A 6,000-nucleotide genomic window follows, 5' to 3' on the forward strand; every position below is an offset into this window, starting at 1 on the left:
ATCTGTTGAAAATCAAAGATGTTCAAAGTAGCCAGAAAAGAAAGAAAGACACAATACCACTAGATGAGCCTGGTCATAGTACTGACAATAGAAATTGAGAAACCAGAGGAATAATATCATTAAAATATTAAACATAAACTAATAAGTAAATAGTTTCTCCCCTAGAATTTTATACCCAATGCAATATCCTTCAAAATGAAGGCACAATAAAAACATTTTCAGATAATTCACTGTTGGCAGGACCATGAGAATAAGATACCAAAGAGAGATCATCAGATAGATGCAAAATAACTCTAGAAGGGAGCAGTGTAAAGCAGAAAAGGGTAGAGATCACTGGGAAGGATAAATGTGTGGGTACATCTACATCCACATTGCCTGATTAAAACAAAAATAGGGATCCCTGGGTGGCGCAGCGGTTTGGCGCCTGCCTTTGGCCCAGGGCGCGATCCTGGAGACCCGGGATCGAATCCCACATCGGGCTCCCGGTGTATGGAGCCTGCTTCTCCCTCTGCCTGTGTCTCTGCCTCTCTCTCTCTCTCTCTGTGACTATCATAAATAAATAAAGATTAAAAAAAATGTTAAAAAAAAATAAAACAAAAATAATGTCTTGGGGTATTTAAAACACATGTGGAATTAGCATGAAAACAACAGTGCGAAAGACTAGAAAGGAGCAAATATAGTGAGTACTCGACATCCAGAAAATGACAAAAACATAAGTTGAGATTGACTAATAAATCAAACTTACATATTGCAATCTCTAAGGTAACCACCTGAGTCATAATATAGAAAGATGTAACTAAAACTCTAATAGAAAGAAAATGGAGGGATGGCTGTGTGGCTCAGAGGTTTAGATTTGCCTTTGGTTCAGGGAGTGATCCTGGAGTCCCAGGATCGAGTCCCACATTGGGCTCCCTGCATGGAGTCTGCTTCTCTCTCTGCCTATGTCTCTGCCTCTCTCTCTCTGTGTCTTTCATGAATAAATAAATAAAACCTTAAAAAAAGAAAGAAAGAAAGAAGAAAGAAAGAAGAAAGAAAGAATGAAAGAAAGAAAGAAAGAAAGAAAGAAAGAAAGAAAGAAAGAAAGAAAATGGAATGAAGTGCACTCAATAAACGCTAAAGAAGCGTAGAAAGCAGAGAAAATGAGAACATAGAGCAGAAAGGACAAATAGAAAGCAAATAGTTGCAAGTAATTATAAGCCTACATTTATCAATAATTATATTAAATATCAATAGACAAAACATTCCAATTAAAACAAAAAATTTCAGACTTTATAAAAAATTTGCTGCTTACAAAATCATAATTTAAATATAATAAAATGGAAAATTTAGAAGTATATACCATACAACCACTAACTAGGTAAAGCCCTAATATCAGTAGAAAAAAAGACATTTTGTACAGCCAGAAATTTTACTGGAGATAAAAATGAGATTTTGCTGATGAGGCAAACAAATTCAGCTACTGAAAAGAGGGTCAATTCAACAGGAAGATGTAATAATCCTAAATTTATATGCACCTAACACATAACTTTAAAATATGTAAATCAAAAGTTGTCAGAACCCAAAAGAGAATTGAACAAGTGTACAAATATAGTGGAACACCTTACTACTTCTTAGTAATTGATAAAATAAGTGAATGTATATTTGACTGACACTTCTAAAGAACTTGATCTAATTGACATGTGTTGAAAATTACACCTTCAAAAAAAAAAAAAAAAGAAAATTACACCTTCCAACTACAGAATATACAGCTGTTTTAAGGAATATTTCACTAAAGGACTATTTTACCCAGGGAATATTTCGCTAAAACTAAATAAATACTGGGCCATAAAGAAACATTACACCAAAGGAATATTTTACCCAAGGAGTATTTCCCTAAAACTAAATAAATACTGGGCCATAAAGAAAGTCTTGATGAATTTCAAAGAAGAGAAATCAGAGTATATCCCCATAGCACAGCAGAATTAAGTTAGAAACCAGTCACAGAATCATATCTAAGAATATCTTCAAATGTTTGAAAATTAAGCAATAAACTTCTAAGTAATTAAAGATTCAATAAAGAAAGCATATTGGAAATTAGAAAGTATTTTGAATGAAACAAAGACAAAAATACTTTACATCAAAACTTGTGGCATGTTGTTAAGATAGTGCTAGGATGGAAATCTGTAGTTTTGAATGCATATATAGGAAAATAAGATTTGCCATAATTCCAAACGTAAAACAAATGCCTATCAAGAGTAGAATGGATATATTTATATGGCATATTTACTACAATGAAATATTCATATTATACAGCAACAAAAAAGGGCAAATTCTTCTGTATGCATGAATCTCACAGACAAAATATTGAACAAAAGAAACAAGACACGGAGAAGTACTTCTATATGATACCATTTATATAAAGTTCAAAAATAAGAAAGATGGATCTATGATGATTCAAGTCAGAAGAATCATTACCATAAGGAGAAAGGTGGCTCATAACTAAGAGTCATTAGAAGGTTCTGGCATGATAATAATGTTCTACATCTGTCTAGGTGGTGAATCTGTGGGTAGGTTCACTTTATAAAAATTCACCCAATAGTAATAAAAAAAGGTTGCGAAGCCAATTCAGGTAGGTATTTTGCTTATGGACCTGATGTTCATGCTTGGCAAAATGGCTAAAAAGGTGGATACCACCCAACTATTTATTACACGTTCCTCCACATGTAAGATGATGCTAATCTGAGACAGCTCCTGGGAGCTTTAAATTATTTTGCCATGTGTGCTCTGTTTAAACTACATCTCCCTTGGCTGCACACTAGTCAAGTTTTTGTATTAATTTTGGTCCCTAGCATTCTTTTGCCCAGCCTCATTGCTTGAGGCTGCCAACCAACACTGATAAAGCACAGCATGAAGACCAGCTTAGAAGTGCTGCTTCTTGGGACACCTGGGTGGCTCAGCGGTTGAGCAGCTGCCTTTGGCTCAGGGCGTGATCCTGGAGTCCTGGGATGGAGTCCCACAACGGGCTCCCTGCAGGGAGCCTGCTTCTGTCTCTGCTTTTCTCTCTGTGTATCTCTCATGAATAAATAAATAAAATCTTAAAAAATAAAAAAAAAGAAGTGCTACTTCTTTCTTACACAAATCTACAGTGGGGAAGAGGTGCCACCTTCACCAGAAGGGGAAGGTGAGGGGAGAAAGAAGTCACCAGAATTTCTGGCTTTCACAGAAGCTTCTACCAAGTTATACAAGCAAAAGCTAATCATTGTTGTATGCAACTATGTTCTAGACACCATTCTAAGTACTAGAAATGTATTAACTTATTTGATAACATACCAACTGCCTGGGGTAGTGTTACGAGCTGCATGCTTGTATTGCCCCCAAATTCATATTTTGAAACCTTAATCCTCAATGAGATGGCATTTGGAGGTGGGGCCTTTGGGAGGTGCTTAGGTCATGAGGGTGTAGCCCTCATAGTGAGATCAGTGCCCTGTCGGAAGAGACAAGAGACGGCTTGCTTCCTTTCTCTCTGTTCTCTGCCATGTGAGGTCAGCAACAAGGCAACTGTCTGCAAGCCAGGGAGAGGCTCTCACCAGAGTGCAGCCACACTGGCACCCCGATCATGGACCTCTAGCCTCCAGAATCGTGAGAAATAGGCCACACAGTTTGTGGCATTCTGTTAAGACAGCCTAAAGTAAGACCAGGAGGTCTATTTCCAGGAGGAAATAGTATCAATCCCATGTTACCAGGGAGGCATAAAGCAGTTGAGTAACCTGTCAAAGATCACAGCTAACAAGAGGGGAAGTCAGATGGCAGGATTCTTTCGAGAGCCCTTGTTCTTTACACACCCACCATGCAAGACACAAATAGTCGCCTTCCTATTGCACAAGGCCTTGGCATCTTCACTGTCAGAAGCTCCAGGAGGAGGCCCACGGTGGGAAGAGTTCTCTACAGGACCCAGCTCTCTGTGAGAGGTTGCTTGTGCAACATGAGGAAGCCTCTGGGGATCAGTGTTCAGGCCCAAGGAAGATGAGGGACCATGAGGAACGTCCCTGCTCTCTCTTGGGGTGGAGGTGGCTGCTGAGCAGGGTTGAGGATTTTGTTTGCATAGAAACTAAACACATCACAGGGAAATGTCAACATCGGTAAATTCAGGTTCTGAGTAACAATGACAAACACTTTTTTTTAAAGGGAAGCTTGGCTTTTCTTTAGTGCCGGATGCTGCGCCTGCTCCCACCCTGTGCTTGGCTCCAGAGCCGCCATTTTCTGAGCTCTCAGCAGTAAACTTAATAAAGATTGATATCAGCGACAAATTCTGTCAACTTCCATGCTGCAAAACTTAGTCACTGTGCAAAATGGACCAAGGAAAATAAATAACCCGAGGAATGATGGAGTGTGTAAATATTGATGTGGATGCCGGCTGCAGGGAAGTTGGATGAAGCAAAAACGAGCTTAGTGAAGGCGAGTCCCCTTGCCCTGACCGAATGCAGAGAGGTCTTTCCACGCTGACTTTAACTCTCCGGCATTATTTCCAGAGTAGGAGTGTGTGAAGTTTGTTGTGGGTGAAATTGTAAAACCATGAGTTCCAAAACAATCATTCTAGAAAAAGAAGTTTTTAAAAAATTAGATACAAAATTACTATTATAAACATAGCACTGAAAAAAAAAAAATAAACATAGCACTGTATCCAGAAAAAAAAAAAAAATAGAGAATATGTATGGGAAAAATGGACTGATCAAGAATCCCCACGATTCCATCACCCAAAATACTAGCTAGGAGTATCTTCCAGACTTTTTTCCATGCTTATGTATGCATTTCCTAATTAATAAGATGCAAGTGTTTTAAAGTTTGGTATTTCTGAAATCAAGTTCAATCTATGGGTACATACACTGTGGCAGCATTTTCTTCTCTCCGAAAAGGCCTCAACGACATTAAGCTAATGTTGCTTCCTACACACGATGACATCTTAAAGCCAAAAATACATATTATATGTTTGTATTTCTTATTTTAAATTGAGATATAATTGACATAACACTATATTAGTTCCAGGTGCACAATGCAATGATTCAATTCAGGTTACATATTGCAAAATGATCACCACAGTAAGTGCAGTTAATATCTGTCACCATACGGAGTTAGAAATTTTTTTTTGAGACGAGAACTTTCTGGATCTACTCTCCTAGCTACTCAAGAACTATGCAATACGGTATTATTAGCTGTAGTCACCATGCTGTGCTTTGCACCCCCATAACCTGTTCATTTTGTAACTGGAAATTCGTATCTTTTGTATCTTTACTCATTTTGCCTGCCTCCACCCCCTTTTCTCTTTTCATAAAGTATGCATAACACCAAATTGACATTGCACAAAATCATCTAACACAAAGTGTTGAATAGCTCATGTAACTGGATTAGTGGCATTAAGAATATTTTTCAGTGGCATTAAGAATATTCCCAATGGGGATCCCTGGGTGGCGCAGCGGTTTGGCGCCTGCCTTTGGCCCAGGGCACAATCCTGGAGACCCAGGATCGAATCCCACATCAGGCTCCCGGTGCATGGAGCCTGCTTCTCCCTCTGCCTGTGTCTCTGCCTCTCTCTCTCTCTCTGTGACTATCATAAATATATAAAAAAAAATTAAAAAAAAAAAAAAAGAATATTCCCAATGTTACGTATGGGCACCACTATCTATTTCCTAAACTCCTTCATTGTCCCAAGCAGAAACTCTCTACCCATGGCTTGAGAACTCCATTCTCCACTCCTCCCAGTGCCTGATAACCACCGATCTACTTCCTGTCTCTACGGATTTGCCTACTCATCACAGAAGTGGAATCATACCTCACATAAGTGAAAACATACAATATTTGTCTTTTCGTGTCTGGTTTATTTCATGTAGCATAGTGTTTTCAAGGTTTGTCTGTGTTGTAGCATGGATTAGAATTTTCATTCCTTTTTATGGATGAATAACATACCACATTTTGTTTATCTGTTGGTGGACACGTGGATTGTTTCCACCTTTTGGCTACTGTGAA

At 38.4% G+C, this 6,000-nt stretch overlaps 1 long non-coding RNA gene across 1 annotated transcript in view; it reads left to right on the forward strand.

Moving 5' to 3' along the window:
• The window catches only part of LOC112920532 (uncharacterized), a 72,619-nt gene extending 69,571 nt beyond the window's left edge, over nt 1–3,048 (forward strand). Inside the window, exon 4 of the long non-coding RNA XR_011995683.1 lies at nt 2,829–3,048. This is a non-coding gene — a long non-coding RNA (uncharacterized lncRNA). The remainder of the gene's footprint in view (nt 1–2,828) is intronic.
• Nucleotides 3,049–6,000: the final 2,952 nt, after the last annotated feature.

The sequence above is a fragment of the Vulpes vulpes genome, chromosome 12 (genome assembly GCF_048418805.1).
Source record: "Vulpes vulpes isolate BD-2025 chromosome 12, VulVul3, whole genome shotgun sequence".
Lineage (NCBI taxonomy): Eukaryota > Metazoa > Chordata > Mammalia > Carnivora > Canidae > Vulpes > Vulpes vulpes.